Here is a 27,256-nt window from a genome sequence, read left to right on the forward strand (position 1 = left end):
CTCCCCTTTCTCCTAATTTTCTTTTTTTCTTCTCTCTCTCTCTCTCTCTTTTAAATTTTATCTTTTTCTTCTCTCTCTCTCTCTCAATTTTTTTTTATTTTTAAATTTTAAAAAGGGTTTTCTCTTTTCTCTTTTTTCCCATCTCTCTTCCTTTTTTCCTCTCTCTTCTTCTCATTCTTCTTCTCTCTCTCTCTCCTCTTTTTTCTTTTTTCCTTCTCTCTCCTCTTTTTTCTTTTTTTTCTCTCTCTTTAAAATTTTTTCTCTTTCTTTTAAATTTTATCTTTCCTCTCTCTATAATTCTCTCTGTGTGTTCAAATTCTCTCTCTTCTTCTTCTTCTTCTTCTTCTTTTCTCTCTATCATTTTCTTCTCTCTGTCTCTATCCCCCCTCTCTCCTCTCTTTCCCTTTTTTCTTTTCCTCTCTCTCTCTTTCTCTTAAATTTTATATTTCCTCTCTCTATAATTCTCTTTCTCTCTATTCCCTTCCTCTCCTCTTCTTTCTTTTTTGCTATTTGTATATTTCTCTCTCTCTCTCTCTCTCTCTCCTTATTTTGATTAAAAAGAAAGTTTTTTTTCTTTTTCTTTTTCTTTTCTCTTTCTTTTAAATTTTATCTTTCCTTTCTCTATAATTCTCTCTCTGTGTTAAAATTCTTTCTCTTCTTCTTATATTCTCTCTCATTTTCTTCGCTCTGTCTCTCTCACCCCCCCTCCTCTCTTTTCCTTTTTTCTTTTCCTCTCTCTCTCTCTCTCTCTTAAATTTCATATTTTCTCTCTCTATAATTCTCTATCCTTCTTTTAAATTTTATCTTTCCTCTCTCTATAATTATCTCACTCTGTTCAAATTCTTTCTCTTCTTATTTTCTCTCTCTCATTTTCTTCTCTGTCTCTCTCTCCCCCTCTCTCCTCTCTTTTCCTTTTTTCTTTTCCTCTCTCTCTCTCTCTTAAATTTTATATTTCCTCTCTCTATAATTCTCTTTCTCTCTGTTCCCCCTCTCTCTCTCTCTCCCTCCCTCTCCTCTTCTTTTTTTTTTGCTCTGTGTGTGTGTGTGTGTGTGTGTATCTCAGATTAAACTTTTTAATGTAATGAGAGAGAGAGAGAGAGAGAGAGAGAGAGAGAGAGAGAGAGAGAGAGAGAGAACCTAGGCCCTACGCATGAGAGAGAGGGGGGAGGGGGAGAAGAAAAATGTTTAATTAAAAAAGACTATTCTCTTTCCTCTTCTTCTTTTTATCCTTCTTTTTCTTCTTCTTATCTCTCTCTCTTTTATTCTATCTCCTTCTCAAAGTATGTGAAAAACTATGTTCGAAAAATTTTAAATTAAAAAAGCTTTTAAAATATTTAATTTAAAAATTAAATTAAAAATTTTAAATTAAAAAGTTTAATCTAACTGTGAGAGAGAGAGAGAGAAACTTTTGATTTAAAAATAAGTTTGGTTTAATTAAAGGAGAGAGAGAGAGAGAGAGAACCTAGGCCCTACACTTTCTCCCCCCTCCCCTCTTAGTCTCTCTTAAAGTATGTAAATTTTATCTTTTCCTTATATATAATTCTCTCTTTATGTTTATATTCTATCTCTTCTCTTTCTCTCTCTCTCTCTCTCTCTCTCTCTCTCTCTCTCTCTCTCTCTCTCTCTCTCTCTCTCTCTCTCTCTCTCTCTCTCTTTCTCTCTCTCTCTCTCTCTCCCCTTTTCTTCTTCTCCCCTTTCTCCTATTTTTTCGTTTTTCTTCTCTCCCTCTCTCTTTTAAATTTTATCTTTTTCTTTTCTCCTTCTCTCTCCCTTCCTCTCTCTCAAAAAATATTTAAATTTAAAAAAAACTTTTCTCTTTTCTCTTTTTTCCCATCTCTCTTCCTTTTTTCCTCTCTCTTCTTCTTATTCTTCTCTCTCTCTCTCCCCCTCTCCTCTCCTTTCCTTCTCTCTCCTCTTTTTTCTTTTTTTCTTCTCTCTTTATTTTTTTTCTTTTCTCTTTCTTTTAAATTTTATCTTTACTCTCTCTATAATTCTCTCTGTGTTCAAATTCTCTCTTTTCTTCTTCTTATTTTCTCTCTTTCATTTTCTTCTCTCTATTGCTGTCCCCCCTCTCTCCTCTCTTTTCCTTTTTTCTTTTCCTCTCTCTCTCTCTCTTAAATTTTATATTTCCTCTCTATAATTCCCTTTCTCTCTGTTCCCTTCATCTCCTCTTCTTTCTTTTTTGCTCTTTGTGTGTGTGTGTGTGTGTGTATCTCTCTCTCCTTATTTTACTTTAAAAGTAATTTTTTTCCCTTTTTCTTTTTCTTTTCTCTTTCTTTTAAAATTTATCTTTCCTTTCTCTATAATTCTCTCTCTGTGTTCAAATTCTTTCTCTTCTTCTTCTTATATTCTCTCTCTCATTTTTTTCGCTTTGTCTCTCTCCCCCCCTCTCCTCTCTTTTCCTTTTTTCTTTTCCTCTCTCTCTCTCTCTCTTAAATTTCATATTTCCTCTCTCTATAATTCTCTATCTTTCTTTTAAATTTTATCTTTCCTCTCTCTATAGCTATCTCACTATGTTCAAATTCTTTCTCTTCTTATTTTCTCTCTCATTTTCTTCTCTGTGTCTCTCTCTCCCTCTCTCTCTCTCTCTCTTAAATTTTATATTTTATCTCTCTATAGTTCTCTTTCTCTCTATTCCCCCTCTCTCTCCCTCCCTCTCCTCTTCTTTCTTTTTTGCTCTTTGTATATTTCTCTCTCTCTTCTTATTTTAATTAAACAAAAATTTTATATTAAAAAGTTTAATCTGAAAGGGAGAGAGAGAGAGAAAACCTAGGCCCTACGTATGAGAGAGAAAACCTAGGCGCTACTACGTATGTGAGAGAGAGAGAGAGAGAGAGAGAGAGAGAGAGAGAGAGAGAGAGAAGAAAAGTGCAAAGAGAAGAAAAGGAGAGAGTGAGAGAAAAGAAAAATTTCAAAAAGAGAATGAACAGAGAGAGAGAGAGAGAAGAATAAGAAAAAAAAGAAAAATGAGGAGAGAGAGAGAGAAGGAAAAGAGAGGAGAGAGGGGGAGAATAAAAGGAGAGAGAGAGAAGAAAAGTGAGGAGAGAAAAAAAGGAGAGAGAAAACCAGGAGAGGAAAAAAATAAACTAAAATAGAAGGCAAAGAGAGAGAGAGAGAGAGAGAGAGAGAGAGAGAGAGAGAGAGAATTAGACATAGGGAAATTTGGGGGGAAGAGAGAGAGAGGAAAAAGAGGAGAAAGAAATATGAGAAATGGATTGTTGAGCGAAGTTGCCTCTTACCGCTTCGAGGCAGCAAAGCTATCGCAAGCGGTCTAGTGTTCTGTGCGCACGAAGCGCGCGCGGAACGCTTGTGTGTGTGTGTGTGTGTGTGTGTGTGTGTGTGTGTGTGTGTGTGTGTGTGTGTGTGTGTAGAGAGAGAGAGAGAGAGAACAAAAAGGCAAATTAAGAAAAGAGTTGGAGCAGGTGACGACGAGGCAGCAGAGACAAAGCAACAAGAAAGAGCAGGCTGTTGGAGAAGGAAGCAGCAGTGGACATGGAGGAGGGGTAGGCAAGCATGCAAAGACCTAAAGAACATGGACAGGAGGAGAGAGAGAAAGCGGAGACGAGGAGGAGGGTGTGCCAAGTAGGAGGCAAGAGGACGATGAGGCCAAGCGAAGAGACTGGGACACACAGTGACATACACACACACTCTCTCTCTCTCTCTCTCTCTCTCTCTTTGCCTTTATCAAAACTTAAAAGGTATCTTTACATTGCAATTTCCTTTCCAATCTGTCCACACATAAATAAAATAAGTTAAGCACTTATCAATTAGTCAGATTTTCACTTGAAGTTGTAAAGGTTGCAAGCATCAGAGCCTTGCATCATCTAGAAGAGATTGAAGGCTCTATGATTTAAATGTGAACTCACAAAACTTGAAAATGGAGAGAGAGAGAGAGAGAGAGAGAGAGAGAGAGAGAGAGAGAGAGAGAGAGAGAGAGGGAGGGAGGGAGGGAGGTGGGATAGGGTTCGAAATTTTCAATTGCTAGAAAGGGGGTTGTTGGCAAATCCCCCTCTGTGTCTATATTTGTGTTTGAGGGGGAAGGGGGGGTTGAAGATAGAGAAAGGGAAAGAGATAGATGGAAGGTTTTGAAAAAAAAATTGCCAAAAAAGGGGATTGTCATAAAATCCTCTTTCTAGCTTTTAAAATTGTCACACACACACTCACTCTCTCCCTCTCTCTCAAATAATGGTGTGAGAGAGAAGAAAGATAGAGGAGAGGGAAAGGTGGGAGAACAAATTGTGCAAGGCATAATCTGATAGTTGTTTTACATGCTAATCCCCAAAACTTATGAAGTGATGTAAGAAAAAATTTGTTATGCGTACACACAAACCTTTGATAAACTCCAATTATTGTTGAAATGTTAAGTAGGTCAAAACCAATATTCATTGAGAGGGCAGAGCTATAGAGGACTTTTCTTCTTTTTCATCAACAATGCTTTCAGTGACAACAAATCCATAATGTTTCAAATGTTTATAACCTTATTGAGATAGAAACAACAAATATACTCTCCTATACACATCTAGATAAAAAAGGATTTAGTACTTGAAATATGAAAGTATTTACATCAAGCATTTTGGATAGCCAAGCAAAAGTAAAGATAAGCAGCAAACACTCATGAAGCCAAAAGGATATGAAACACAATGGTACAAGAACAAAAGACGGGGATTTTGAAGTGGGCACAACACGTGTGGAGCAAACTGTATCCATGTGTGGAGCAACCACCTCTCTTAGTACCAAGCCAATCAAAACCATGAAAGTAATCTGCCATAAAAGCAATCCTCACACATGACCTACATGACCATGGATGCCTTATACCAAATCAAATTTAAAAGCATTGAACTTGCCAAATATGCCAAAGACCCTAGTCCATGGCATGAAATGAAAGATACAAGAATGATGAGACTATAATGTGGTCATGGATCACATCTTGCCCAAGACCCAAGAATGTATGGGCATTCATTGATTTTTCAATGAGATCCATAATTGAGAAACAAGTCCCAACTCTATCTTGCAAAACCAAGTAAGAGATGAAATTGTGAGCAATGGTTTCACCACATGTAGTACACAAGATACATCTCTCATGGGAGATCTTTTGGCCATGCAACGCATCCCTTGTGGGAAGACCCCCAATAAGAAGCCTCCATATGAAAACTTTCCTCTAACAAGGAAGCTAGGCTTCCATAGTTGAAGCAACTGATCACACTTCTTAGCTTTGTCGTCAAGAATAGATCAAACTTTATTTTATTTCTCAATGGCCCATCTCTTATCCTCAACCATTTTATGATAAATCTAATTAGCTGATTATTTTAGAAATTCCTTCTATCTCACAAATGCCCAATCCAACCAAGAGGAGATGGATTGAAAAGCAAGCAAGGGAGAATAGTGCTAAAGGTGTTTCTCCAAGGTCTACCAAATCAAGCTTTAACCTTGAGGTACTTGAAAGTACTTATGGATATGGTGGAAAGAATAAACCTATACTAACTCAGAATGATAGTACATCTTAAATAGTCTTCAAGCCCAATCTTGAAGGGAGAAGCCCAAGTGAGAGCATGAGCAAGTGGAAGCAATGGAGGAGTGAGCTATGACGGATGGAGAGAGAGAGAGAGATACACACACACACAAGATGTGGAAACTCCAACAATCACAATGCATGATTGGCCCTTCCTTATTCAAATGTCACTAAAAGAATAAAGAATGAAGTGATAGTGATGGGTGCCCATTACCTATAGTGTATGGGTGTGTGGGTACTGCCAGTATAGTAATACACTAGTGGCATAGACACATACACCTTTACTAACAACAATAAACAATAGAGCAAAGAGGTGAAGAAACCAAGAGCATACACACAAAAGCAATGGAGACTTGAGCACAAAGAGAGATAGGGCTAAAATATTTGTCTTCTTCTTCCACTCAAAAGAACTAAGTCTACAACATGATAAAAATAATGATATGAAAGTACCACAATGTATGTACATGTGGTTACTAAGTGTGAACCTACTAAAGAAATAAGAGATAGCATAATGAATGTGCCATGACCAAGGATTGACTGTGTGGGTGGTGTAGTCCAATTGTAGAATCACTAGTGTATCCTCATGTCGATTACTTAATATGCCATTTAATAATATCTAGCTGCATCACTAAGGCACATAGTGGATGCTAGCTCATGTAGAGCTCTACATCTCAACACTTCCTCTTAAGCTTAACATGAGCTTGTGAACTCCAAGCATAGTCATGAAGCATCGAAGCTTCTCAACTCCTAAAGCCTTGGTAAAAATATTAGCAGCTTGATCATTTGTGCTAACATAAACTAAGTCAATATCACCTACCAAAACTTGTTGTCAAATGAAATGGTAATGGACATCTATGTGTTTGATCTGTACATGGTACAGTGGGTTCATAGTATGTTGAATGCTAGTAAGGTTACCACAGTAAATGATAACCTTCTTGTCCACCTATATACCCAAATCACCAAGTAGCTTGCAAAACCAAGCTACCTTATATGCTGCAAATGTAGCACCTCTGTACTCTGCCTTGATGCTAGACAATGCAATTGTTGATTATTTTTTGTTGCTCCAAGTAACAATATCACTACCAAATGAAAACATAAAACCATTGGTAGATCTCATATCTGAATTCCTACCATTCCAATCTATATTTGTGTAACCAAGTAAGTCCAATGGTACACCTACACCATAGAATAAGGTATAGTCCAATGTGGACTTAACATAGGATAATGTGCACCGCACTACATCCAAATGCGGCTTCCATGCAAGCTATATAAACTGACTCTTCAAACCAACTATATAGTTTAGGTCTAGCCTAGTAATCATCAAATAGATAAGGCTATCCACAATCTTCCAATGCATAGTGACATCCTCAATCAAGTCACTCTCATGTGCAATAAGCTTAGCATCAATATCCAAAGGTATAGAAATAGGCTTACAGTCAACCATACCATACTTCTTCAATATATCAAATGCATACTATCTCTGTGACAACCATATACCCTTTGGAGCTTTGCTTATCTCTATGTCGAGAAAATGATATAGCTCTCTCAAATCCTTCATTTCAAATTTAATCTTAAGGAGACCCTACGCATGGTCAATCTTTGTCTCTTTATCATTCACATATATAGTAATGACTACAATACCTCCATCACTCTCAAATACATAAAGTGGGTGATGAGCTCTGCAAAATCCAATGCTAACAAGTTATTTTGCAATCCTATCATGCCATGACCTAGGTGTTTACTTTAGTCCATTTAAGGCCTTATTAAGTGTGCATACATAATCTAGATGACTCTCATCCACATAACCAAGTGACTGCTCTACATAAAATTATTCTTGTAACTCCCCCCTACAAGAATGCATGTAACTCCCCCCCTACAAGAATGCATTATTAACATCCATTTGATGCATAATCCAACCTTTTGATGTATCCAATCCTATGACATACCTTATAGTGGCCATTTTAGCCACTAGAGCAAAAGTCTCATCATAATCAATATCATAAGTATGCGCATACTCTTTTCTAGCTAGCTATGTCTTATAGTGCTCAATAGGACCTTGTAAACCCATTTGCAATCAATAGCTTTCTTGCCTTTAGGAAAATACACCAACTCTTATCTTTCATTATCCATAATGCAACCATTTTTTCATGTATAGCACGATCCCAGTACTCATTATCCACTATATCATCAAAACAAGCAAATTTCACATCCTACATAGCCTTAGCCGTGTATGCATAGTGATGAGCTATATAGCTATCATATGTTAATCATTGCATCAGCTTTCTTACTCTACTTGACTTGCGTGGACATGGATCACTATCAAGTTCTTTAGCATCCTCAATCATCCAACAATGAGCATAGGTGGACAAGACATCAATCAACTACAAAACATCGAGTATGTAATCATCATCAGAATCAATCTGCATGATATTAATCTCTTCAACATTGATGCTAGACTTGCTAGGGACAATGTTGCGATCAGTATTCTTTTCCTATACCTTTCCCTTTCTCTTTTCTTTGCACTTGTCATTACTCATTTTATGGCACTATGGCCAAATATGACCCTAATTTCCACAATAGTGACAAGTCAATGTGAACTGACAGCCATGGGACTTATAGGAGACTATCGATGCGACTAAGAATGAGACTTCTGGGAGTCTCTCTCATGGTGGTCATTATCTCTCTTACCATTATGACCTTTGACTCTATCAAAATATGAGAACTACAAGAAGAATCAACATTCTTTCTATTAACCTCTTTATTCAAGAGTGCATCCTCTATGTCTCACAATTTCAACCCATGAGTAGGCATATTTGCACATATGGTAGTATGGAATGTGTCCCATGACTCACACAATGTAACCAATAGGAACAAGGTAAGATGATGTTGAGATGACAAGCTCAACACACGCAGACATTAATGATGGACCGCCTAGTTAGATGGGTCCACATGCCTACACTTAGCACGTCGGTGGTCATTATGACTCTCACATGGCCACTGACTCATTACTTATTATATTCAGGTTGTTACACCTATTTACAACTGGCATAGTTATAGTGCCTGTTGACTAGTGTAGTTGGTTATGCATTGTTTGACTTAGTAGGCCACTTTCCTTTATATTGTATCTTATCTATACTTTGTGTACATTAAAAAGTGTGTGGAAGAAGAAGAAGAAACCAGTAAGAAAACGTTTTGGCCTCTATGTAGTTGAAATGAGTAGCAAGAGTAATGCTACTCTCATGAGAAGCAACCACTTAAAGATCTTCATGTTTAGCATTATTATGACTAGGAATCAACTTCAAATCGGAGAATAATCAACAACCAAGTTGATCTTCAATGTGTCAAAAGACACAAGTGAAGGTAGTGTGAAAGACACACTATGTAGTATCAAGAGATACTATTCTTGATGAGTCTTGTTGATGTTGATCTTCTTGTTGAGCTTGCTCTTCACTTTGAGCAGCTTTATTTATCCTTTCCCTTGTTGATTTGAATGAACCACTTAGATCAAAATGATAGTGGATTACGAGAAAATGAAGTGAAGAAGAACTTGAGCTTAGTGGCTGTCTCTTGAATGAGCTTCTCCTTGTGCATTCTGTGTGTGTTCAGCGCAGCATCTTGAGCAAGTCCCCCCACCACGCGATTCGTGACATGGTATCAGAGCTACACCTCTGATTGAGGCTGGTTTTGAAGGCTAAAGTGAAGGAAAGGAGCCAAGGATTTGAGGAAGCAAGCAACGGGTAAGAAGCTCTTCCATTCTCTACTTCTTCTCTTGGACAGTGCCTGTGGAGGCACTAGAAGCAGGGCAGAGCAAAAATCTCAAATTGTAGTGAGATTTGATGTGTGCGAAGAGCACTGTATATTTTGCAGATAGACCCTTCAGGCTTTCCACTGCTATTTTGGTCATCCGAGGTCATTTCAGGCCCCATTTTAGACTCGCAAGGCTGATGCAGTTCTTGATGGAGACTCCAGTGGCTCAGAGAGCTTGGATGATGGGCTTGTCATTCCTTCAGTGAGAGGACTCCAAGTGTGCAGAGAGCATGCGTCAATGCAAAGACTCCATTGAGTGATCCAGTGGTACGCAGGTCTAGCAAGGTGAGATACCCTGTTAACAGATTTTGTTTTGAATGTTACGGAGCTCACCATTATGCTTATATGGTGAAAGTGATTGAGGATGTTGAGCCCACATGTTTTGAGGAGGCTGTTGGTCATGCTCATTGGGATGCAGCAATGGATGAGGAGATGGCTACATTAGAGGCCAATAAGACTTGGAATCTAGTAGGGCAAGAAAGCTATTGGATATAAGTGGGTTTATAAGATTAAGCATAATACAGATGGTTCTATTAGTAGGTACAAAGCTAGGCTGGTTGCAAAAGGTTATACCCAGACATATGGCATAGATTATGAAGAAACCTTCAGTCCAGTTGCTAGGATGGCAACTGTCAGATGTGTGATTGCTTTGGTAGCAGCCAAAGGTTGGAGGTTGCAGCAAATGGATGTGAAGAATTCCTTCTTGCATGGTGATTTGCAGGAAGAAGTGTACATGGATCAGCCAGCAGGTTATGATGATTTAGAGCATCCCACGTATATGTGCAGGTTGAAGAAGGCGCTCTATGGGCTCAAGAAAGCACCTAGAGCATGGTCTAACAAGATTAGAGATTAACTTGTCAATATTGGATTTTATGTTTCTGATGATGATCACTCACTTTATGTGAGAAAGGGAGATGTAGGTTTGGTCATCATAGTCATCTATGTGGATGACTTGATTATAACATGTGATAGTGATAGTGGGATTGCTAAAGTCAAGGACTTTTTAAAGAATAAGTTTGAGATGAAGGATTTAGGTGAGCTAAGGTACTTCCTTGGCATTGAGATGATCAGATGTGATGATGGTATATGGCTATCCCAAAGATAGTATGGCTTGGATATGTTGTCCAAGTATGGTATGATAGCATGCAAACCACTTTCAGTCCCGTTGGAGCAGAATGTAAAGTTGAGTGCTGATGTTGGGGATGAGATAGAAGACCCTACTATGTTTAGGAGGATAGTGGGGAGTTTGATCTACATGACCATTACAAGGCCAGACTTGAGCTACGTTGTTGGTCTTGTGAGTCAGTTTATGCAAGTACCTAGAAAGCCACATTTGGATGCAGTCAGACACATATTTAGATATGTGAAGTCCACATTACATTATGAACTTTTCTATGAGGCATGTACAGATGTACAAGTGTTTGGATACACAGATGTAGATTGGGTTGGTAGTATGTCTGATAGAAGATCTACCAATGTATACATGTTCTCTCTTGGTAGATCAGCAGTTACTTGGAGCAGCAAAAAAGCAATCTATAGTTACTTTATTGAGTACAGAGGCTGAGTATAGAGGTGTTGTTGTTGCAGCATGTGAGGTAGTATGGCTGCAAAAGTTATTGGCTCATTTAGATGTGCAGGTGGGAGGTCCAGTTGTCATTTATTGTGACAACATGAGCAATATACAGTTGGCTAGGAATCCTATGTTCCATGCCAGGACAAAACATATTGAGGTACACTACCACTTTGTGAGAGAGAAGGTACTAGCAGGTGAGATTGATTTGGTATATGTCAGCACACAGGATCAAATAGCTGACATCTTCACGAAGGCATTGGGTATAGAGAAGCTTCAAAAGTTTCGGAGCTTACTTGGAGTTGCAGAGATGCAGTTGAGCTTGAGGGGGGAGTGTTGAGATGACAAGCTCAACACATGCAGACATTAATGATGGACCGCCTGGTCAGATGGGTCCACATGTCTACACTTAGCATGTTGGTGGTCATTATGACTCTGACATGGCCACTGATCCATTACTTATTATATTCAGGTTGTTACACCTATTTACAACTGGCATAGTTATAGCGTTAGTCAACTAGTATAGTCAGTTATGCATTGTTTGACTTAGTAGGCCACTTTCCTTTATGTTGTATCTTATCTATACTTTGTGTACATTAAAAAGTATGTGGAAGAAGAAGAAGAAACCAATAAGAAAACGTTTTGGCCTCCATCTCTCTTCTTATCTCTTGAGTGAGCTTCTCCTTGTGCATTCTGTGTGTGTTCGGCGCAGCATCTTGAGCAAGTCCCTCCACCATGTGATTCGTGACAGATGATTCTCCTTAAAGTCAATCCCATGTAAAGACAAGTGGTTGAAAATAGAATGAAACTCATTGAAGTGGGCAGACATTGAAGTCCCCTTCTTCATACGAAGGTCCATGAGTTGCTTCAACCCCAATACATCTATGAAGCAAGACTTTGCTTGCCATAGATATCATAGATCTTCTCCCATAACTATCAAGTAGTCTACCCTTCAAAGACAACATTATACACAACTCATCCAGTTCATTCCAATCCTCTACATCAAAGTATTCAACCTTTACACTCTCATGTCTCAATGGCTTAATCTATAATTTCTACACTAGTACCTATCAAAATTTTACCTTCCAATAGCTCTAATTTGTGCCATCCAACTTGTCAATGTTGAAGATAGCACTATCATTCGCCCACCAGCCATAATCCAATGAATGAAAGCATAGTCTAAGACAAACAGGTTATTGTAAATGACAACAAAATAGGCCAAAGTCACAACCAGAATAGTGCTTGACAAAGGAAAAACTAAAAAGAGTAGGGCTTTCCACTAAATGCCAAAGAATGACAATCAAGTCAAAGCATCTACCCTCATAGATGATCCATAAGCTTGCAATTGTAGCAAGTTGAAAATAATAACAATAGTAAATCCAAAGCCAAGTGTGAACAATCAACTAATAGAATCCAATATATGACTACTAGATACATCCTGCAAGAAGAAGTAGGGTATGAACAAACCACTAGTAGTCACTGAGCGCAACCAATACCGAGAACTATTAAACTCAATGTGCCACAGTGGGATACATCCAATAGGTATAATTGACATGCATCTAGTAGGTCAAAAAGATAACAAAAGAGAACTACCAGATACACAACTAACTGAGCAAATATAAAGAAGCTCAATACATAGCCAAGCAAGATGAATACATCACTGACAACAACCTAAAAAACATAGGTATCCACCCAAAGAATGATTCAAATTAGCACAGTAGGCAACAACTGCATTCAAATAATATACAGAGAGAATAGACCAATTCCCACAATCTCACTGAAGTAAGCTCAACTGCTTAAACCAAAGCTCTCCTTAAATGCAAAATAGCTAATTAGCTCAAGTGATTCCCCATTGGAATAAACCAAATGACAAATGAGCAATGCAAACTCAAAACATCAAGTACATGGCAATTTGAAATCTTAGATACATCAAGCATAGAGCTCAGAGTATAAAATCCAATAGAATCTTCAAGCCTGTAATGTCAATGATCAATGTATCAACTGACTTTAAGCTCCAATATATAAGTAACCAAGCTCAAATGTGAAGCTCAAGACATCCCGTAAGCATATCCAGGTGCATATAGCATCAATGTCATACATTAATACATCCACTGAAGTGTCACATATCATCAGATGGTAATTAGCATATACTTTCATAGTTAGTTAGCTTGCTATGATAGTATACAACAAGTATGTTTAGAATAGTAATTAATAGCAAGTTTGTCCCAATGCGTATTAATTATAATCAACTTATTTTGGTACAACAACCTTTTCATGAGTGAAAATTGAAAGATTAAATAATTTTGACAAAGTATAATGGGCACTCATCTTCACCATCCGACCTAGATGAATAGATTTTAAAATTAGAGTCCTATTTTGATATATTCCCTAGATCCAATAATATGGAGATTCATTTTGCCTCATTACATTTGGAAGGGTTTGCCCATACTTAGTGGAGATACATTAAGAAGGAGAACATATTAGTAGAGAAATAGGATGCATTCAAGTGTTAACCCTCAAACGAACGAAGGTGGAAAATCCAAAAAAGCTAAAGCAGAAGACAAAGACAAAGGCCAAGGCAAAGAGAAACGAAAGACAAAGACGCACAAGGAGAAGAGTCCTAAATAAGGGAGAAAGGCGCACAAGGAAAAGTGCAAGTCAAAACTTTTGTAAAAGAGCGCAAGCGCATCATGGTTTAATTCAAGGAGCGCCACCCGTGCAATTTGCAAATGTAGACGGGCGGTGGAAAGGAAGCTAGGAAGATAGAAGGACAATGGGAAAAAGGGCCTAGGCTACGGCCGGCCATGTAAAAAAGGGAAAAAGGGGATGACCGCCCAAAAGGGATTTAGGGTTTTGTATATAAAGTTGAAAAGTGAATGAGAAGCTCATTCTTGTGTGTGGCCAAAAGTAGCTCTTCTCTTCTTCTTCTTCTTCTTGTTCTTGCTTGCTTGAGCTTGTGCTTGAGAGAGGGAGTGTGAGAGTGTGAGGGAGTGTGTGTGTGAGGGTGAGGGACCGTGGGGTGGAGAAGCTCTCCATCTTCTCCTCTCTTCTTCTCTTCTCTTCTCTTCTCTTGTCTTGCTCGCGACAATGGAGCTTGGAGCTTGGAGCGGGAGGATCGAGCTTGCTTGAAGCTTGCACTTGGATCGTGGAGCTACCAGAGTGCGCGGGAGAGGAGGTAACTCGAATGGCACGGAGGTAAGCTCACTACACCCGTAGATATGGATGGCGTGTTGGTTATGTGAGAGGTAGCCATTAGTGCTTGGCTTGGAACGCTTGAAACAATAAGCGATCCGTGGGTCTTGGTGGTTGAGTGAAAGCTCCCACATTTTGGTTCCGTTGCCAGGACCAACGAATTCAAGCCTTGAGCACTTGCGCGCTTCGAATCGAGCATTGGAGTAGGGTTTTCCCCGAACCGGTGCTTGAGGTAGATAGGTAGGAAGTGAGGGAGTTTGAAGAGGTATTCGATCTCCTTAGCAAGTACGTTTTTGGTTTTTTGGATTTGGAAAAGCATGTTGGATTAGTGTAGGTGATTGCTTTGTGATTTGTATGCATTTAGGATAGGAAAAAAAAAGAAAAAGAAGCAAACAGTAGGGTTTTCTGTTGTTGTATAACAGGCTAAAACAGGGAAATAGGGGCACAGATCCTTGGAGTGCCATTTGATTCGAGCACCACAGTGATTCCGGGCATGTCTAGCATTTCCTTGTAGTGTTTTGTACCTATTTGGAAGGCACTGGACGATTCGGTGTAGTAGACGTCAGCCTAGAGGCATCGAGTGCAACTCGCGGGCCGTTGATCACACAGTCAGACCAGCTCGTCCGAGTCCCAGAATCGGACCAGTCCATAATCGGATGCTCGGAAAACCGTCCGATCGGACCATCTTGTCTAATCGGATACTCGGACCAGTCACGGACCAGTCCATAATCGGACCACCCAGAATCGTACCAGTCCAGAATCGGACCACCAGTCCATAATCGGACCACCCAGAATCGGACCAGTCCAGAATCGGACCACCCAGAATCAGACCAGTCCGGAATCGGACCAATTCAAAATCGGACCATTGGGCGGATCAGACCACTTCGAAAATCGGACCACTTTTTCGATCTGATTCTCAGAATCGGACCAGCGGACCGTCCGACTACTAGAATCGGACCACCCTGTCCGATCCGATTCCTAGAATCGGACCACTTTGAAAATCAGACCACTTTTTCAATCCGACTCCCAGAATCGAACATGACCAAAATCAGACCATTGGGCCAATGGGACCATCTGAAAATCGGACATCTGAAAATCGGGACAGAAAACTGTCAAAATCGGACAGGTATCTAGAACACAAATTTTGACACATCTAAACCCCGAGATTGACCCCAAAGGCTACGTAGAGCTAAAGGCACATCACAGATCCATCACTGGGCTAAAATTTAGAGCACGTAGTTCAAAATTTGGCTATAAACGGTCCTCCAAATTGTGCATGGCTTTTACCGTAACGGCCCTGCGGGCTAGGGGGGACTGCCCCCCCCCTCCCCCCGGACCCCCGTAGAGGCGGCTTTGCCCCTCTGCACCTCCCCCAAGTAGGTTGGAGAGAAAACGCATGTCATGACAGGTCCTCCAAATTAGACCCTAGTGTAGTAATGGCTCTACACGAGCATGGATCCTCACTTGTAAAAGAGCACCCAAAAGCCCATACCTGAACAGAGAGAAACAGAGACCCTAGAACCTCAATGGGCCAATCTAGCCATCCAGGGCAAAATGGCCACACCACAAGAACACATGTACATTGTGTTCAAACTACGTCTAGTCGAAGTAGAATGCAACATCAGCAAGCTACAAATGCCAAGATGACTAGACACGACACTCTTGATGAGAGATGTACCTTGAATAGTACTGCACTGACAATCCAAGACATTAGTGGAGAATCCACATCTGGTCATGCAGTTGAGAACTCAAGGGTATTTTTCAAAAGGCTTAAATTTACAAGCCAAGACCCAGAAGACAAAGACATAGTACCACCTGCTTATCTTAGGGTCAAACTCACCGCGAAAAGAGAGCATACTATCGATGCTCTGATTGATGAAGGAGTAGATTTTAACATCTTGACCTATGAATCCTGGACCCTACTAGGCCAACCAGAGTTCACACCGACTAGTGCAACTCTTAGCCCTTATGGGGGACACCCACAAGCACTCATAGGGAAGTGCAAAATCCTTGCAAAAATTGAAACAAAAAGCTTGCCTATCCTATTTCATGTTCCTCCAAATAGTGCTAGCTGCGGGAAAGAAACCCTCCTAGGAAGACCCTTTAAAAGGGTGACCAAGTGTGAGGCCGACTATGTAGCATAGAGGATATACCTGACACTACCAGGTGTGAGGATAGTCACAACCTTTAGCAAGGGTGACCTCATCAAACCTCGAGGGAAAGGCAAGCAAGGTGCTGACATAACAGTCAAGCTTGCTGACGAGAGCAAGGGCTTGTTGGAAGAGTTAATACAAGCATAGGTCGAACAACGAGAGCCAATGAGTAAGGCCATGCCTGAACCAAGAAGGTCAAGAGACAATGCCAAGGACGGGCTTTGGACTTACAAATATCGTAGAAGACCCCAAAAGAAGCCCAAGCCTTATAGACGCAGGCATCGATGGAGAGCTAGCACAACGCCACGATGGATATCCAAGGTGTTGCTTTGTGCTCAAGGGTATTATATAGGCAACCGATGGATTTGGGTACCAAAACCCCCTGCTAAACCACCTCTGTCAAATGCCCAAATTATGTCAAAAGCAAAGAGGCGTAGGAGGAAACCTAAATGAAAATCCAAGTCTCAAACCAAAAATATGGGAGTGATCGAGCCCCACACGATTGAAGTCAAGAAACCAAACATGACCTATCAAAAAGTAGATCCTTAGTCTAGCGTGCTTAGCAAGTAGATATCAGAGGTAACTGTTGAGTGTACACTAGGTCCACTAGTGCCCAAGGAGCCTTTGACTTTCCAAGAGGATAATAAGCACCACATGCACAACATTGCGCATGATAAGGCGGATTTCTCAACAAAGCTAATGATAGAATCATCTAACAATCACGAGCAAATTCTCCAGTCAGTGCCAAGCCCACGTGGGAGTCCCAAATCTCCCACACCCTCTTCATCTAAATGGACACAGGAAGCACGGCAGAAGCAGCCTCTTGCTGTTGCTCAATCTGCACAAGTGAATGCGCAAAGGGCAACAAAAGACACGACCACTTCTGATCGCCCTAGGGACTTGACACCGCAGTTTACCAATGGTAGCTTGTCCAGTGTACTGGCCACCACTACTTCCAATCAAGGACCCCAATAGTCACAGCCTTTGGCCGTGACAACGCCCCTTGCGAAATGTGTCCTTAGTAGCTTACTTGTGAAGGAGGTGTCACGACCTACCTCCTTAACAACTCCAGCACTTCCAAAGTGCCTACAACCTGGATTGGAGGAGTTGAGTGTAAAATATTACACGGCGCAGCGAACAGAATCTGAGAAAGAGATAGAGAGTACACAATAGATAAGAGGAGAATCAGTAAATTCTTTAACTTCAAACAATTGATACAAAGATGGTTTTGTCCACCCGTGCGCTTCCACTGTGTGAAGCTTAGATGGCGATCTAGACAGAAGATAGGTGAAGAGCTTAAGGCTAGCTGGAACAACAACTCTGATTGGGTGAAAGATAAGTGAGTGATGGCTGCGAAGGGGTTTATCTTTTATAGCCCGCGAAGGTCGTCAGGTCGGCCGACCTACCATATGAGCCTCCACTAGTCGGCTAGGGAATATTCCCTTTACCATCGGGCCGGGGGCGCTGCCCTCGGACCCCCGCCAGGGGGGCCACTGGTCCCCCTGGGACCCCCCCAGCCAAGGGCCGCTTCCGCGGCCCCCGGACCCCACAATAGGGGCCCCTTTTAACTCCCTTACACCACAACTCGATGCAATGAGCCTCGAGTTGCTACCAGCTTAACCACTCCGTCTAACCCAAAGATTAGACCCACAACAGTCACCTTTTTGCCATCTGGTCACATAGACCTCATCTGATATACAAGTCAGGACTCAACCAATGTCTGAGCTCACATTTGGCTTCTCCTCATAATGGGGGCCTTACAACTTTGAGCACCATGGATCATTGGTAGCACCTAATGAGGGTGGGGCATTGATCATATCTAACATGAGCACAAGGGAGTTGGCTAAAGAGCTAGACTCTCCGAAAAGGGAGGTAGTTGTGCTCTCACAACCTAGCAAGGCTATTCAACAAGCCATGGCCATGCCCCATAATGGCACACTAGAAAAAGAGAATGTTGAGGCCCAACCAAGCACATCAACGGTTGACCTAGTCTCGAGTCCTAAGTCGTTGAGAGATGCACCTTCACTGACCAGGAGAAAGAGGAGAAAACAACGAAGACAACAGAAATCATAGGTGGTTGTGGACCCCAAGAGCATTGAGACCAAGAGCGATGGAGAGCTAGGGAATAAAGCATCAAGTCCATCCACCAATGAACCCATTGATGTCTCTCCTAATAGCGGTGAAACCTCAGTCACATCCGTATGCTCTGAAAAATCAAAGCAGCCATTGCCATCAACAGTTGCTTTCAACACTCAATCCACCAACAATAGAACTCACATCGATCAATCAAGAGTGGATACAACGTTGTCACAACAAGGTGACAAATCTATACCAGTCACATCCGAGAAGAACCATGACAAAATAGCAGCAAAACCTCAGGAAAAATGCACAATCCCTAAGAGCATAAGCAATCCTAGCATTGACCAATCTTGCTCATCTAGGCCTGAGCCCCAAGCTATGCTAAAGCCTAAGGAAACTCTTAGAACTTTGCATGAGATAGCAACCGAGCAAGCCCTCGTTGAACATAGAAGTGTCACAGAATGCTTAACTGAGTTGGATGCTAAGCTCAAAGTGTTCGCACGTGTCTACGTCCTTGCGGACATGGGCGCATTCCCTAAGGAGCAACTCAAAGAATATTTACCATTCCCCTTATGTTGGGAAGAGCAAGAACATCTTGACGAGTACTATAACAAGCTCTAACATGAACACATGCGACTCATCTCTGACGAGGAGGCTGACGAACTGCGCTTAACCGTCACGTTCAATGAAGTGCTCTGCCGACCGAATCTCATAGACATAGAGCAACTAAAGCGACTGTCAACATGCTAGAGTCAATTTGAGCAACGTTGGTGTGAACACCGCGTTGTGATGGCCGAACTAGGGGCTCAGATCATGACAGTGTCTGAGGAGCGATTGGCCAAATGGCGATCCCAAAGGGACCCAACCTATGTGGTGCCAACTTCCCTTCGAGTGCTGACTGCCATTCGGGGTATGGACTTGGCTGAACCTAGCCAAGAAAACTCTCTGTTTGATAAGGTTCTCACTGAGGAGGAGTTACATGTTACCAGCAGACTTGGACAAGGTTCCATGCTGCTCGATGTGGCAAAATATCTATTGGTACTGAGTAAGCTGCCACGAGTGCTGGATGCGTGTGCCACACTCCAATACAACCTCGATTTCTACAATTGGTTCTTATCCTCGTGAAGTGACATGGATTCATAAATATGTATATAAATAAACACTGATTTTTGTGTCACCGTGTATAAACAATATCAACACACACAAGCGATGATAGTCAAGCGCAGGGAGAAGAGTTGGGTCTGATAGGCTAAGCTCCTCAAGTCCTCCTCTCATCATGCATTTAAAAGCCGTGTGACCATCCCCACCTCCAAGTGAAGGGCATGCAATGCACATTACCACCATAGGAAGCCTTGACCAACAACTCTAATGGTGTAGACAAGGGGTAGTCCCTTTCTATACACCTTCTTCTCTTTCTGGTCTATCCTTCCGAGGAGGAGCCCTGCCTAAATCCATGACCGCTAGCCGACGTAACTCAGTGTGAACCAAGATCTGCTAATGGCAGGAGGCTAAATATACATCACGGGGGCCATCCCTCTACAACAACACTGCATGCCCCACCCCTCCCCTTCTTGTCCTATGCCCTTGATAACCTGCACTATAATCCCTTACATATGAATGGTCTTATCATGTAACAAATCCTAATCCTTGATTAGCATCTTACAGGCCCCCCGTGAGGAAAACATGGAGAACCAAGGGCAGCTAGCTTGCAAGGACGCTCTCCGCAGCCGACGGGAACATGCAGCACACGCCCCTCCGCCGGTGCGCTATGTGCCCACTCTTAAAAGGTATGCCAAGAAACGCGGACCCAAGCGACACCACCCCGAACGAAGGCCAAAGAATCCGTGGGCCAGGGGAGCGGACGCTCAAGGAGGCACACACAATGTGGCAACACCAGTGGCACAAACCCCCAACGTACGCTCGGGCACCAGATGCTCAAGGGCAGAAAGGGCAGCTCGGGACAGGGAAGAAATCAATGAACTATTTAAAGGAATTTTGGAAACGATGGAGCCTCGGGACTACACCATTCATGTCCCGGCCGACATGTTCCGTGCCTAACCCCATGGGAGCCCTGCACTAGTAGAGCCCCAGTCACGTGACCACCCAGACTCGCCCCGCCTCGTATAAATAGAGTAGCCCCATGTTGTATAAAGGCTTATTAAAAGCTACCTGGCCAGGACTCTTTGTCTTTAAATGATTAAGTGTTGACATGCTCCCCAATTGTACGAACTTTTCATATCTGCGTTTAATGTATTTCACGTCTTTAGCAAAAGAAAAAGCTAATCAAGCACAGGTGATAAATATCTAAGTCAACACCATAGAATTCAGATAAGTGATGTCTCCTTGCATTGCACTGGTTTATTATAGTTGTGACATATACCATGCATGTACTCTCATGAAGTGACAAGTGGATGCAGGATGATACAGGTCTTTGTGCGAAAGTGTTCAATGCCCGATCACCGCAAGACCATCGATCCCACAAAGAGCCGCAGCAAAGCCACGCTGCCGAAAGCAAAAATCACCCTTGCCGACCGCCCACATCGCATGGCCCAAAGCATATTCATGGGCTACTCTCTCTTTCTGGGTCAAGCTCTATAGTTGGCTCACGGCAGTCGTTACCTCAATTGTACCAACATCGCGTGTGTCGCAAGGAGGTTTGCAATATCTCAAGTGTATCTCCCCATCTCAACAACTACTTCTCTAACAAACAAGGCTAGGGTACAATCATCACTATAATATCCATTTCTTGAGCCTTCAAAGCTTGACATTTTCCAACCCATTGAAAGGCTGATAGCCTCAACATATTGCAATGATTGTACTCAGGCAAGTCAAAAAAAAAAAAGAGAAGAGAAAGTAAGTAAGTAAGTAAGAAAAAAGAACAAGAAAAAGAAACAAAAAAGAAAACCAAAAAAAAGAAAAAAAAGAGAAAAAAGAAAAAGAAGAAGAAGAAGAAAAAACAAAGAAAAGAAATGAACGAAAAGAAGCACCCACAATCACAGCACAGCACCTAGGGGTCCTCAAATTAGGTACGTCCAGTGACCTTGATCGACTGGCTCCGTCCCTAGTCCCCTAGCCCTTTCGCATCACCCACAATTGTTCAAGGCACATCAAGGGCAGGACATACCTAGGGAGCTTGTCTCGCCTATGGTTAGACCTGTCACCCTGACCCACTTGCACAATTCCCTCTTGCACTTTGCCTTAATGCCATTGCAATCAATTGTGGTAAGTACCGCACAATTTGCCATGAAATGTACACCGTCCTCATCAAGCAAGTCCAATAGCTTCCAGCTACCGAAAGTGCATTGTCCATGTATTCAATTATGCTACTCGTGCAGTCACAATGCAAAGGATGTCTCATATACCTTCACGTGTACTTCTTCTCAACATGGACAACCTTGCTTCATCAACACATTTTTACGAGAAACTAGCCTACGGTCTTCTACGCAATATATAAGTATGCACGAGCACTCCCATAATATCTGCACTAAAGTATATATACAGTTTGGGTCCTCAAGTGCAGGACAATACTCTCAGCTTGCTTAGAGTTTCGACCTGTCTCCCAAACTAGTCAAAATATGTCTTGTGCAGGATAAAAAGACTAGCACTACCCTTAGGGAGAGACCACATGAGAGGTTTTCAATTGCAGGTGTTGAAGACTTCAACGAAAGTGTCGTTCGCTCTTCATCAACACCCAACTGTGAATGCTTATCTCTTACCATCTGACAAGCCCGCAAAGAATCGTCATGTGCAGAATCTGCAACAAACCGACACTTGTGCCGGCCATCAATGCAATCCCGAACACAGAATAGCCCTACCACCAACTCCAACAACCTTCCACCAGCCACCTTGGCCACCAACAGGCCCCTAGGACCTTCTTCCACACCACCACCAACACTCCTCCACGAAAACCATGGGCGTCCTTGCCACCCACGTCTTCGGTGCATGCTATAGCCTGCTATCTACAACGGTGAGTGCCATGGGACTGGCACTCGTCTAGGAGGGGGTAATGTTAACCCTCAAACAAACGAAGGTGGAAAATCCGGAAAAGCTAAAGCAGAAGACAAAGACAAAGGCCAAGGCAAAGAGAACGAAAGACAAAGACGCACAAGGAGAAGAGTCCTAAATAAGGGAGAAAGGCACACAAGGAAAAGCGCAAGTCAAAACTTTTGTAAAAGAGCGCAAGTGCATCATGGTTTAATTCAAGGAGCACCGGGCTCTCACCCGTGCAATTTGTAAATGTAGACGGGCAGTGGAAAGGAAGCTAGGAAGATAGAAGGATAATGGGAAAAAGGGCCTAGGCTACGGCCGGCCATGTAAAAAAGGGGAAAAGGGGATGACCGCCCAAAAGGGATTTAGGGTTTTGTATATAAAGTTGAAAAGTGAATGAGAAGCTCATTCTTGTGTGTGGCCAAAAGTGGCTCTCCTCTTCTTCTTCTTCTTCTTCTTCTTGCTTGTTTGAGCTTGTGCTTGAGAGAGGGAGTGTGAGAGTGTGAGGGAGTGAGTGTGTGAGGGTGAGGGGCTGTGGGGTGGAGAAGCTCTCCATCTTCTCCTCTCTTCTTCTCTTCTCTTCTCTTCTCTTCTCTTGCTCGCGGCAATGGAGCTTGGAGCTTGGAGCGGGAGGATCGAGCTTGCTTGAAGCTTGCACTTGGATCGTGGAGCTACCGGAGTGCGTGGGAGAGGAGGTAACTCGAACGGCACGGAGGTAAGCTCACTACACCCGTAGATATGGATGGCGCGTCGGTTATGTGAGAGGTAGCCATTAGTGCTCGACTTGGAACGCTTGAAACAATAAGCGGTCCGTGGGTCTTGGCGGTTGAGTGAAAGCTCCCACATCAAGACACTTATGGCTGAGGTATTTGTTTCTCTTCTTGAAAGAGAGAAATTGGCATGAAGATGGTTGAGAGCGGATTTTAAAGCCGACATTCAAGTGCAAAGGAGGCCAAGACTCATAAAAGGAACATTTTTGGTGCAAAATAAAATAGTTATGGATCAAGGAGTTGGAGTTTTTCTATACACATTTCGACACTTAGAATCTAATGCAAGTGTCTATTCGTCAATCGGAGTCAGTTTGACCCCCCATTTGATGGTCATAAATTTGGCATTATGAAGCAACAACTGGTTTTGGAAGCCAAAAAGCATGTAATAGAGGTCAGGATGATAGATTTTGATACAAAAAAGCCTTCATCCAATCGGATAGTGATTTCAAGGCCATTTGCCACTCCAACGAGGTCAAAACCACTTTAGTCAAGTGTAAAAAGATCAAAATTTGAATGAGCTAAGTTGGGAGTTAGTGATTAAGCTTGATTAAAGAGGCAAAAACACAAAAATTCATCATGGGATGGGGGGAGGGGGCACATTTTTTTCGGGTCCCTTTCTCTCCCATTAAAAAATGATATTTAATGCCTACAATAATCTTCCTCTCCCACTTGGACTTGAGTTCTATCAATTCCTTGCCATCAATTGCTTCAAAGATCGTGAAGAATGATGTAGTAATCATCAAGATCAAAATTCAATTTTTCTCTCTCCCGTTTCTCTCTCCTCTTTGTTCCTTATTCATATGGTTGTTTATGAGTGAGAGAGAGGGAGGGATGATTTGATGAATTGGTGATGGATGATGGTTTGGAAGCATAATGGCAAGTAGATGAAGTAATTTGTATGCATTAGCAATAGAGAAATAGTGTTAGTGGCTCCATTTCCTAGAAATATGAGACGTACATATGCGAATTTTCGAGTAAACGATCTTTATTTAGTTTTTACGATGAATCATTAGTGCATATGTTGGAAAATTTATTACAAATTATTGAAACATGTTTTTTTATGTCTACAATTTTAAAAATTCATTTATTTTTCTTTTTGTATATTAAAAAAATAAAACTACAAAATTTGAAACATAGGATTTAATAGAAAAAAGTATTATACTTAGATTTTAAAACTCAAATGATATTCATATGGCACAAAAATGAATATATTGATGGATCACATTTTATATAAGTTGCATAAATTTTAAAAATAATAATTAATAATTTATCTCAAAATAAATAGAAAATATCATAAAATATAGTTAAAAGAAGAGAAAATTGATTTTTTCATATAAAAATTTACAAAATTTTAGGAAAATGTTTGTGAATGTGTAATGAAGGTGAAGCATGAGGGTTTATCTCAATTTGTCTTTATTTGTATGTTAAAGTGTGTGTTTTAGGGCTCATTTTTATGAAAATTTGTCACGAAATCTCCATATATTTATGTAAGCAATATAAACATAAAAAATAGTAAGATATGTGGGGCTGAAATGAAAATATATTTGATTAAGTTGCTGATTTCTTTGCATATCTATGCATATAGGATGTGGTCTATATAAGTTTTAAGAGGTTCAATAGCACGGATTAGCTCGGTATTGTTCCTTAAGAATGCAATATGACATTAGTAGAAAGAAATTATAAAAAGGTTGTTTGTGCACTTCATGGTGGCTAGTTTTTAGTTAAATTATTTGAGCATGAAGTGCCATACACTTTCCATATGTAATCTAAATATAGCATTAGAATATAAATTCTTGGATGCATTACAATTGTATGTTTAGGTGATGACCAACATTAAGAGTGTAAGGTTTTCCTATGAGAGGACTCTGTTACATTCATGTTTTATGTATAAGACGACGTATCTTGGGGCCAATCCGTGGGGTGTAGGAGAGCTATAGGAGCCATAGCATTCTGTTGAGGGGAAGCTCTTTATGTATGTATATCGAGGTGTTGATCAGCTTTATCTTTGGATGTTTCCTCTCTTGGAGTTGGGAAGGGAAAATGTTAGACTACAATCAACACAAATGAGTGATTTATTTAGAGTAGAATGCTCTTGACTCTATGAGGCTATGAGGATGGTTTGGTGAGCATAAGAGGCCCGACTAGAGCGCTAGAGCCAATGTGGGGCCCATTTTAGGTCCCAATAGTAATGCATTTACCATGAGCCATTAATAAGTGGTGATTTCTAAATCTTGATTAATTAGGGATGAGTTGGTTAGTATATGCCAAAGAACATTGAAATAGATGTGTTATTTCCTAATAGACACTGTCAAGCCAATATTCAATTATAATTAAGAAAGAGCTAAAAGGGCTAAACGGTGAGCCAAAGTCATTAGAATATCTAATCGTAATAGTCCTATATTGATAAGAAAGAGAAGTCTAGTTGACCCAATTAATATCCCAATCAGTTCATCAGGGGGGAGAAAAAAGCTCTAGCATTCCTCTTTTCTTGAAAAGTCAATCCACTTCAAGTAGGAGTGTAACCCCACCAATACTAGAGCCCCAAGAGGAACACCAAGGAAAAGGGAATTCTCTTGCAAGAAAATCTATCTTGTAACATCAACAAGCTTTTATTTCATTCTTTTGATCATCAAAACAAACAAAACAGCAATTCTTCACGCAACATCATAATAGATATCTCCCACGGATTTGATAGAATCAACCATATTCTTCAACATCTTCACAAAATCCATCAATAGAACAAAGAACACAAAGGAATACACCATCTTTGAATGGAAATCAATCACATATTATTCATCTTCAATACCTTCATAATTCTCTTTCTCAATCTCTCATACACAGTTACACTGTTTTGATAGAATTAACTATCTCTGACTCTCTCTCTCTCTCTCTCTCTCTCTCTCTCTCCATCAATAGTACATCATATACTCACTAAAATACTCTCATAATAACCCTCAATAATCCTTCTTAGGTCGTGGATGCACCTCCCAAGAGGTATGTCAGATGCGAAGAGGCACCAGAGCCACTATAGTGACTTTTCACAACTCACCACTGTCACTTCACTCCAGTCTTTACTTGAGTCTTCAGCAGCTACTTCTTTGACTTCTTTTAGCTCTTTTGCACTTGTATTCACCTCTTTCCAAGGCTAGAAAACTTTCCCAAACTACACTCTCATCCAACAGAACACATACAGAGGCATATGGAAGGTCTACAGAGACTCACAGAAGCTCAACAGAGAGTTACAGAAGGTCAACAGAAAGCATCAGAACCACATAACTCATACCAAAACCATTCCAAACCATCAAAAATCACTCAATAAGCTTTCAAACAATCTCAAACCCTATCAATCAATACTCCATCCTTCCATACAAAGAGAAAACATAACAAAACAGAAGCTCAACAAAAGCTATCAGGACCAAACAGAACATATCAGAACATCAACAAAACTTCACATCTCTACTAATAAACATCATGAGCTTAATAAAACCATTCCAACCTATCCAAAACACTCTCAAACCACTTCCAAACCAATCAATCATCTCATAAAATCAATCATTCAGCTCTCAAAAACAACAAAAATCAGCCAAAAAATAGGTCATTTCAACACTCAACATATATCTCCACACTTAATAAGGAGGCGTCCTCGCGACCCAGGAAAAAGGGAATACAAGTTCATTCAAGAGCTCAACTTTGATCTTCAATAAATCTTCAAAAATAGTCCATCCAACCACGACCCCAACTTATAACATGTATCTCATATAAAGAATACAACGAAAGGAAAACCCTTTATACATTAACACTTCTTATCAAACTGGAAATCACAACAAACTTGTAAAGGATATAAGAGGTTTCTTCTTCTACATCAGCATCTTCAACTATCCAACCAGCAACACCATCACCGCAATTCTCCACAAATGTAGCTCGCACGAAAGCAAATCGAATAGGCAACCACCACAATCTTATCACATAAATTAACCCATAACACAAACACTACACACAACACAAACATCTGAATGACTCCTCCAAAAAGAGAGATTTATCATTAAAAATCATCCACAATACATTGCAAACGTATCAATGAAGATGATCCCTTTTGAAGGCTTGGTGATTTCGAAAACGATCCATGGACAAGGATTCATCTACAAATGTCTTGGGAGGATTCTGAAAGAATTGAAGGCAGCACATCCTT

The sequence above is a fragment of the Lygodium microphyllum genome, chromosome 11, assembly GCF_053477565.2.
Source record: "Lygodium microphyllum isolate KBCC chromosome 11, Lygodium_microphyllum_v1.1.10, whole genome shotgun sequence".
Taxonomy (NCBI): Eukaryota; Viridiplantae; Streptophyta; class Polypodiopsida; order Schizaeales; family Lygodiaceae; genus Lygodium; species Lygodium microphyllum.